The sequence below is a fragment of the Scyliorhinus torazame genome, chromosome 7, assembly GCF_047496885.1.
Source record: "Scyliorhinus torazame isolate Kashiwa2021f chromosome 7, sScyTor2.1, whole genome shotgun sequence".
NCBI classification, from domain to species: Eukaryota; Metazoa; Chordata; class Chondrichthyes; order Carcharhiniformes; family Scyliorhinidae; genus Scyliorhinus; species Scyliorhinus torazame.
The window spans coordinates 276,861,014-276,871,355 of NC_092713.1; the positions used below are offsets into that span (position 1 = coordinate 276,861,014).

The window sequence follows — 10,342 nt, forward strand, 5'->3', positions numbered from 1 at the left end:
GTATTTTCACTATCAAGTGTGTATGAGTGAGAGCTGTATTAGATTGTTAAAAATATTTTCTGAGGTGCCTACTGGATGAATGGCTATGGAGGTGGTACGTCAGTATGAGGGACCATGGGGATTGTGTGTTGAGGATGAATGGGGTGGGTGGAGTCATGAACAGGCATGGAGGGGCCCTAGTGCTATGACGGGTGAGGGTAGAGGGCCTAATAGCATCCAAAACAACCAGGAACAAGTCCCCAAGAACCAAGGTGCAACTTCTAAACTGCCACCACTGCACTCACCTGCCCCCAGTGGTCACTTATTATCTGCTTCCAGAATTAAAATGCCTGACTCAATTCCAACCGCAACTCCCTGGAGTGAAAGTCGGGCCCAAGGAAGCCCTTAAACCCAGATGGGTCTGCCAAGTTGGGAAATTTCCCAACTCAATTTATTTCTCTCAGGAGTGAATATTTGTCCCTCTGTCTCAAAAGCCAGGGTATATTGTTCTCTCAATTATTCCTGTGACCTTTAAATTCTGCCTTCCCATTCAAGTGCAGGAAATGCTTCACTTTAATTCTACCTCCTTGCTTCTAACCATCCAGGACCTAAACCTTTTTTCTTGGTGAAATAGTGATACACACTCACATTTCTGTCCTTGGCCTGCTGCAATGTTCCAGTGAAGCTCAACACAAGCTTGAAGAACAGCAAATCATCTTCCAATTAGGCACTTTACAGCCTCTGCACTCGGCACTGAATTCAAAAATGTAATCCCCCATTTTGATTCATTCTTTTGCTATGTGCCGGTTTGAATCTTTTTTTTCAGGTTTTTGCTTTCAGACAGAGCTGTTCATTATTTTACCATCAAACCTGACTCAGGATAAATGCTTTGTTTCTTTATGACAAGTATTACCACTCCCTTTGCCTTTTGCCCCATTCCATCTTTGTCATTTATGTAAGTAGGACTTGATGAGTATTTCTCCTGTCCTGAATATTCTTTGAACTTAGTCATGGCAGGACATCTTGGCCACGTGGAATGCACCTCCTGTGCAATGTGGGAATTCGGGAAACCTTCCAGTGTCCAGCGTGACCATGTGCACAGGAAGTTTCTCCAGCTGTAGCATTTTGAGGCTGGAGTGTGGCTTGAGTCACTCTGAGAATCTGCAAGGATGAGATCTTTGCAGATAGCACATACAGTGAGGTGGCGGAAATGCAGTCAGAAATGGAATGGGTGACCATCAGACAGAGTAAAAGCATTAGGCAGGTGGTGCAGGAGTCCCCTGGGTCCATCTCCCTCTTCAACAGAGTTTCTGTTTTGGATATTGCTGGGGGAAATGATTGCTCAGGAGAAAGCAGCAAAGCCAAGTCTGTGGTGCTATGAGTATCTAAGCCGTACAGGAGGGAGAGGAAAATCAGTGGGAGAGCAATAGTGAGAGGGGATTCTATCAAAAGAGGAACAGGTAAATGCTTCTGCGGCCACAGATTTGACACCAGGGTAGCATGTTTCCTTCTTGTGCCAGGGTCAAGCTGCAGGACATTCCAAATGGGAAGGATGAACAGCCAGAGGTCGTAATCCATGTTGGTACTATTGACATAGATAAGAAGAGGGATGAAGTTCTGAAAGTAAAATATAGGGAGCTAGGAAATAAATTAAAGAGCAGGATCTAAAAGGTAGTAATCTCAGGATTAATCCCAGTGCCATGTGCTTGCGAGACCAGGAACAGGGGCTGGAGCTCACGGGATTCCATTGGAATCCCAGTATTGAGCCTCCTTTTGAAACGGGCAGCTCGATACTGAGATCTGACTGTGGGCTCCCTCAGCCCCACAAAGCAAATCCTCTTGCCACCCCCCCTCCCCACTGACAAGTAGGGGCATCCTCATGCCCACCAGGACGGATATTAAGGGTCACTCCCCTCCCCCCATGCATCACAGATGAGGGTGGCCTGATCCCCTCCACTGACACCCTATTAGACCCTCATATCAGAAACCGCATATCAGAGATCAACACTCCCCCCATCAGTCACCCCTGCCTGGAATCTAATGAGCTGTCCAGGCAGAAACAGTGAAAATCATTGCCTTTTCGCTTACCAGCTGCTGCCTCAGGCAGAAGTGTTGAAAGCAGCAGCTGTTACTTCATCGAAAGCCAAAACACATCACAGGTCTTTAAACCCCCTCAGATCCTTTGATCTGTGAGGATTCTATTCAATTTTAAAGAGAAATAGTTTTTGGTAGGCTGTAACTGACAGGGTAATAGCTTCCAGACAGCCAGGTGTCTGGATTGTTTATTTTAATTTCCCTTCACACTTGAATGCATCTCAAGTATCAAGCTAACCGCACTGTTTCTAAACATCTCGCAAGTAAGTGCTTTCACTTCCTCTTATTCTCAGCTGAATAAACTTAACATTTTTTTGACCTGGTGGTGACCTGTCAATCCTAGCTAGATCTAGACTCCAGTGGATACAAACCTAACAAGACAACTCACCACTTCCTGGTATTAGCCTAGCAAACCTTCTCTGAACTGCTTCTAATACATTTACATCTTTCTTTAAATAAGGAGACCAATAGTACTCCAAATGTGATCTAATTGGTGCTCTGTATGACAAAAGCATAACCTCCTGACTTTTGCAATCAATTCCCCTCACAATAAACAATAACATTCTATTAGCTTTCCTAATTACTTGTGTACAGGTGTATTAGCGTTTTGTGTTTCATGCACTCCAACACCCTGACTCTCTGCACTTCAGAGCTCTGCAAATCTCTCACTGTGTAGAAAATGTACTTATCTTTTATTGTTCCTGCCCAAATGGACAATTTCACATTTTCTCACATCATGTTCTGTTTGCCCACTCACGTAAACAATGTATATTTTTGTAGCCTCCTTATGTCCTCTTCACAATTTACTTTCCTACCTATCTTTGTGCCATCAGCAGATGTAGCAACCATTTTCATCCAAGTAATTTATAAAAATTGTGAACGGTTGAGGTCCAAGCACTGATCCCTGTGGCACATCACTTATTACGTCTTTCCAACCTCAAAAATACCCATTTATGCCTACACTCTGCTGTCTGTTGTTAGCCAATCTTCTATCCATGTCACCATGTTACCCCCATACCATGAGCTTTTATTTTCTTTTATGTGGCACTTTATCAAATGCCTTCTGGAAATCTAAGTACAGTGCATCCACCAGTTCCCCTTTATCCACAGCACATGTTGCTTCCTCATAGAACATTGGTTAAGTATGATTTTCCTTCCACAAACATCTTGACCCTGCCTGATTAACTTGAATTTATCCAAGTGCCCTGCCATAGCTTCTTTAATTAAAAGCTTTCAACATTTTTGAAGGCAGTCCAAATTGGGAGAACTTATCAGAGAGAACAAGGGAATGGCAGACAATTAAGCAATTACTTAGTTTTGTCTTAATGGAGGAAAACACAAATAACAAATAACAAAGAAATTCGAGGGAACCAATGCAATGATGTGAAGGAGCGATTGAAGGAAATTAGTATTACAAAAAAAAAGGTGCTGGAGAAACCAATAAAGCCCCAGGGCTTGAAAGTCGACATCGCAGGGTACTAAAGGAGGTGGCCATGGAAATAGTGGATGTGTTGGTTGTCACCTTACATCGTTTGTAGATGTGGGAAATATCCCTGCAGGTTGGAGGGCAGCAAATGTAACCCTGCTATTTGAAAAAGGAGGGAGGGAGAAAACAGGGAATTACAGACCCGTTAGCCGAACATCAGTGGTAGGGAAAATACTAGTCTATTATGAAGCATGTGATAACAGGATACTACGAAAATAACAATGGGATCAGACTAAGTCAACATGGATTTATGGAATGGAAAACATTGTTTGACAAACCTAATGGAGCTTTTTGAAAACATAACTGGCAGATTTCATAAGAGAGAACCAGTGGGTGTGGTGTATATAGATTTTCAGAGAGCTTTTGATAAAGCTTCACATAAGAGGTTAGCATGCAAAATTAAAGCACATGGAATGGGGTCAACGTATTTGCATGGATTAAGAATTGGTTAACACTCAGGAAACATGGAGTAAGAATAAGTGGGGTTTTTTTGCGTGACTAGTGGGGTGCTGCAGGGATCAGTGCTTGGACCCCAGCTAATCACAGTATTTATCAATGATTTGGATGAGGGAATCAAATGTAACATTTGCAAGTTTGCGGATGACACAAAACATGGTCATGAGAATATGGGTAGTGAGGAGGATGTTCAGAGTCTTCAAGACAATTTAGACGAGTTGAGTGAGTGGACAATACATGACAGATGCAGTACAATGTGCTCAGTAAGAAGTTATCCACTACTGTAGTAAAAGCAGAATGGCAGAGTATTAATTAATTGGTGATAGATTGGGAAATGTAGATTTATAAAGGGACCTGGATGTCCTTGTACACCAATCACTGAAAGAAAGAATGCAGGTGCAGTGAGCAGTTAAGAAAGTAAATGGTATGTGGACCTTCATTAAATTTGAGTACAGGAACAATAATGTCTTACTGCAGCTGTTCTGGGCCTTAGTGAGACCATAGCTAGAATACTGTGTGCTGTTTTGCTTACCTTACCTAAGAAAGGATATAGGGACCATAGAGGAAATGCAGCGAAAGTTCATCAGACTGATTCCTGGGACAGCAGGATTGTTCTATGAGGAGAGGTTGGGTCAACTAGTCCTGCATTTATTGGACTTTAGAAGAGGCAGCATGGTGATGCAGTGGTTAACACTGCTGCCTCACAGTGCCGGGGACCTGGGTTCAGTTCCGGCCTTGGGTAACTGTCTGTGTGGAGGTTGCACATTCTCCCGGTGTCTGTGTGGATTTCTTCTGTGCGCTCTGGTTTCTTCCCACAGATGTGCAGGTTAGGTGGATTGGCCACGATAAATTACCCATTAATGTCCAGGAATGTGCATGTTAGGTGGGGTTACGAGGATGGGCCTAGGACTTTCATTCAGAGAGTCAGTGAATATTCAGTGGGCCAGATGGCATCCTTCTGCACTGTAGGGATTCTATTATTCTATGAATGAAGGGGATTTCATTAAAATGTATAAAATTCTGCCAAGGTTGGACAGACTGGATGGGGGAATATTGTTTCCTCGGGCTGGAGGGTCCAGAACAATGGGTGGAGTTCCCCAATAATGGGGCTCTGTCGCCATGCCAGCATCAAAATGTGTGCCTTAAGAAAGTCCAGGGTGATTCTCCTACCTGCAGGGGGCTAGCAGGGCCCCAGAGTGCACCTCGCAGCCATGGCTGTGGATACAGGGCCCTGCACTATGAGTACCATATGCACGAAAGGTGTAAGAAAACAACTATGAGTCCGCAAGTAGCATGGATGCCTACTGCGGCGGCCGCCCCGTGTGACATGGTGGACTCACACCGCGGAACATGATGAACGAAGTAGGTCCCCCCGAGATCACGTGCGCCCACAGATCGGTGCCACCCGATCGCTTGCCTGGCCGGCTGCGAGGCCCCCTCTGGTGAAGGATCCCCCCCGCCCCCCCACCAGGGCGAGTGTGGTCTGAGTCCGTAGCCACCATCGGCCGTTCCTGACTGGCAAAACGTGGTTAGAACCACGCCGTCGGGTGAATTCAGCCAGTTTTCCTGGGAGAATCGCCGCGGGGGCCTCTGTCAATGGCTCTCTACACATGCTGCCTAGACCGTGCACGTGTGATTCATGGCGTCAGACTGGATTACGGCGTGAACGCCCATTCTCTGCCCCCGCGCCAATCGCAATTTCGGCTCAGAGAATCCGGCCCAATGGGTCACAGTCTCAGGATATGGGGTAAGCCATTTAAGACTGAGATGAGGAAAAAGTCTTCACTCATATGGTGGTGCATCTATGAAATTCTCAAAGGCAGAGCAGGCTCGAAGGGAAGAACAATCTATTCCTGCTTGTATTTTCAATGTATCTATGTAAACGTAAAGGGAACAACAATTTATACTTCATGAGAGGAAATTATTAATAGGGCGCATTGTGTAATACACTCACATGTGCTGGAATCTTCATCTGCTAATATGCAGAGCCCTGTTCTTTGCAGATAAAAAGAACATATACATATATTGTGCCTGTTTCAGCTGAACAAAATAGGTGACAGCCATGGTTTGGTACATTCCCAGGGAATTAACCAGAATCAACATGCCTGGTTTGCATTTAAACACAGCTTGGCTGTTAACTGTCAGTCATCAATCAACTGGTGCATTCTCCACGGCAATGCCTCTACCCATCAGAGTTAACTTGCCAACCAATCAGCACCCCCTTCCCATGGTGTATACATTGTTGTTCCATTTACATTTGTTATTCTTGCCAACATCCTGATGAGTATAGGATGATAAGCTTTGACATGCTTCTTTTTCAGCAATACTCAAGTCCTGTACTACCAAAATACTGTTAATACTGTTCAGCACAGTTGTGTTCTTATAAAACATTGGACTCATTCTGAGCATAGTTTTGGGAAATCTGGTATGAAAATATGACACTTGGTTTTACTGAGTTGGAATGCATCTATTATATTTTAACAGTTTTTCTTGTTTGAAAATCAGCAGTTCATTTTCATTAATTTTAATGACTAAAAATTATGGGGTACATTCATGCAAATTACAGATTTTCACTCCAGGGCAGGCAAAGCTCTGCATGTGGAGACAAAAACGTGAATGTTTTCTCCCTCCCATCGTACATTTCTTCCATGTTCTGTCTGAAGTCTCTTTTTAATCAATAACAGAGCTCAACGTCCCCAGAAAATCAAACCCAATAAAACTGATCACTGATGAGAACAAACTGATAAGTTGCATGAGTTCACTACTGAAGAAAGGTCTGAGCATTTCTACTGCCTTTGGCAAAATGAGTTTCCTTGTAAATCATTTGACCCTCGCAAGACTATCAGAATAAGTCTGATGTTATGATCTGTTAAAATATTACTAACAACGAATGATGGGGTGTAGCCAGAGGTGCCATGTCAAGTAAGAAGTAATGACCACTTACCTTGCAATGCTAACCATGTTTCCAAAGGGGAGTAAAGAATTCCACTGTCAAAGATAAAAGAAAGTGGAATGTCAGCTGATCATTCCACAAGCCTAGGATCCTTTATGACACTTCATTTTTTTTCTCCCGATGTTTAAAAATGTAAGATTATCTGTGGGAGCAGAAAGGGATTCACAAGAGCAGTTCTTCCGGGTGCGTGCACATAATCTAAATTGTTTTGATTATGAAAACCGGATTTGTATTTCCGGAGTGCCCAGGTGCAAAGTTCAACTTTGTTTTACAGCGATCAGTAAACATTCGGGTCCATCGCCTCACTGAAACAGTATGCTTGTGGAAAATCTCCCAGTAGCCAATCGACGACGTGAAACATTGTCGAAACGTGGTGCAAATATAAGCTTCTGTTTCAGAAAGGATTGAATATTTTAGCACTGACCAACATTCATTGTTTTCCAAGGGATCTACTCACTCTTTGCCGTTACATTTGTCAAAGTAGAGTTTGCAGCATGGAATATTGCAACAGGGAATTAGAGAAATGTGTTGCACTGAGCCTGTGACAAATCATAGTTTTAACTCTCGTAAGTTGCTGATTTTGTCTGAGCTGCCGGGTCAGCAAAGCATTGAGCAAGGATTGAGCTTTCCTTCAAAGTGAAACGAAAGAAACAAACAGGAGTCGGAGATAAACCATGATGGACCATTCTTGAATTTATCTTCCTTATCGCCCTTCTCCTCTCCCTCCAGTTCTTGCTACTTAGCTTCTCGTCTGATAGGTAGTGACAAGAGCTGCCCCTTCATGATAGCAAGGTTACACTGCATGAACATCCAACCACAGCTCCAAAGACAGACGCAGCCAAGCGCTGCGGGGCTCCTCCAGAGCAGCCACAGTGGTGGAATTGTTTAGTCAGTATGCAAATTGTCTGTTCTGTCATAATATACACCAGTATATCATGGTGCAGACACACACCGATGGACACACAGTGGGACCAAGCAACACACACAACACCGCAGCCAACACCAGTGAGAGCACACGCACTATAAAGACAGGGGGCATCAGAGTTCCCGCTCATTCGGAGTTGCAGCTAGCTAGGAGGACAGAGCTCACAGCCTGAAACACAGACATTCACCATGCGCTGAGTGCATCGACTGGTTAGGACAAGGCAAAGGTCTTTAGTTAAAGCTAGTATCGTATTAACCCACAGTCTGAGTATGTTTAAACAGTTAATGATTCAATAAAATAGTGTTGCACCATTTCAAGTGTTGGTGACCTATATGTGATCCAGAACACCCAACACATCATGATACCAGGAGTGGTGGGACATTAGCACTTCTTAGACCTACCTGCAAGTGATCTGCCTTCCGCCAGCAATCTGTCATCCTGCAACATGGACAACATCAGCCCGCCGCCGCCGCTCCGTATCGCCGGCAACCTCGGGGCCAACTGGAAGATTTTCAAACAGCGTTTCCAGCTCTTCCTCGAAGCCACAGAAAGGGAGGGTGCCTCGGACACCAGAAAGATTGCTCTTCTCCTCTCCACGGCCGGGGACCATGCCATCTACATTTTCAACTCTCTCACCTTTGCAGATGACGAAGTTAAGACGAATTTCAAGACGGTCCTCCTCAAGTTTGACACTCACTGCAGCGTAGAGGTGAATGTAAGTTTTGAACGCTATGTGTTCCAGCAGCGTTTGCAAGGTAAGGATGAACCTTTCCAATCCTTTCTCACGCACCTCCACATCCTTGCGCTATCTTGCTGCAACGGGCCCACCTCCCACTCCATGATACGCGACCAGATCGTTTTCGGTGTTTAGTCGGACCCCCTACATCAGCAGCTCCTCAAAGTAAAGCAACTCACCCGAGCGACCGCCATCGAGACCTGTGTCTTACATGAAAACGCCACGAGTTGGTATTCCTATATACAAGCGGCTGAAACAGCGCGGCAAGTTCCCCACGAGGTGGAACGGGTCCAAGTGATTGAGCACCTCCAGGGCCTCAGCCTGGATGAGGGATGCCATTTTGTGTGCTTTTCGCGGACTACCACGCTTGTACGCACCAAACGAGGGGACAGCGACATTGAGGAACGTAATGCGCAGGCGGCACCACGCACGACCGCACCGTGCATGCGCGGTGGCGCAACGAACGTGCTGACGTTACAACGTGCGGCAACTGTGGCTCCGCCCACTTAAAACGGCAATGCCCCGCAAAATCTCGACAATGCCTACGATGTGGAAGACTTGACCACTATGCTACCTTCTGTCGAGCAGCTCAGCCTGCCAATTCATATCGCTTCAGCCAGCCTCGCAGGAATGTTCGGGCAATTCAAGCCACGGTCACCGAGTCCGATGCGGACCTCCCACACAGCAGTGACACCAAGGACCCGAAGGCGCCTTTTCGAGTCGGTGTCGTAACGAAAAACAGGCTGTCCCCGAAGCAAGGGCACCAGCCACTGTCGGTATACAGCATCGATTCAGACGATGAGTGGTGTGCCACCCTGACGGTCAACGGGTCCCAAATACGATTCCGCCTGGACACTGGTGCCTCCGCCAATCTCATGGCGTGGTCTGCTTTCCAAAGCCTTCGTGTCAAACCAACCATCCTTCCATCGGCCTGCCAGCTATTGGTCTACAATGGCAACATCATTCCTGCTACCGACTTGTGCCAACTGGAAGTGACGCACAAGTCACGGAGATCGTTGTCTCCTCGAAGGACTCCCTGCTTGGCGCACAGGCGTGTAAGCTGTTGAACCTCATTCAAAGAGTTCACTCTCTCTCTCCTGATGACACATCTGCCTTCCAGGACACTGACTTCAGGGCACAACTCGACGCCATCATCGACCAGCACCGCGACGTCTTCGAAGGCATGGGCACGCTCCCATATACTTACAAGATCCTACTCAAACAGAAGAATGCCACCCCTGTGGTGCATGCACCTCGCAGAGTCCCAGCACCCCTCAAGGACCGCCTCAAGCAGCAGCTGCAGGACCTCCAAGACCAAGGAATGATCTCCAGAGTTACGGAACCAACCGACTGGGTCAGTTCTATGGTGTGCGTAAAAAAGAGCCTTCCGGCGAGCTGAGAATTAGCACTGATCCCAAGGATCTGAATCGCAATATCATGAGGGAGCATTATACGATTCCCAAGCGCGAAAAGATCACATCGCACCAAGCTCTTCACCAAACTTGACGCCTCGAAAGGTTTCTGGCAAATCCAGCTCGACAAATCCAGCAGGAAACTGTGTACCTTTAACACCCACTTTGGCAGATATTGTTACAACAGGATGCCGTTTGGGATCATATCTGCGTCAGAAGTGTTCCACAGGATCATGGAACAAATGATGGAAGGCATTGAAGGTGTTCGCGTCTATGTCGATGACATAATCATTTGGTCCAC

The 10,342-nt window shown here is 45.8% G+C and overlaps 1 protein-coding gene across 5 annotated transcripts in view; it reads right to left on the bottom strand.

The window, feature by feature from the left end:
• Positions 1-7,244, bottom strand: part of LOC140427057 (uncharacterized) — a 202,681-nt gene extending 195,437 nt beyond the window's left edge. For 2 of the 5 annotated variants that reach the window (XM_072512516.1, XM_072512513.1), the window contains exon 1: positions 6,960-7,243. The gene's annotated coding sequence lies outside the window, so the exon portion shown is untranslated. Of the gene's footprint in view, positions 1-6,959 lie in introns of all 5 variants that reach the window. The other 3 variants (XM_072512514.1, XM_072512511.1, XM_072512517.1) reach the window with 2 other exon arrangements.
• Between the last annotated feature and the right edge of the window lie 3,098 nt (positions 7,245-10,342).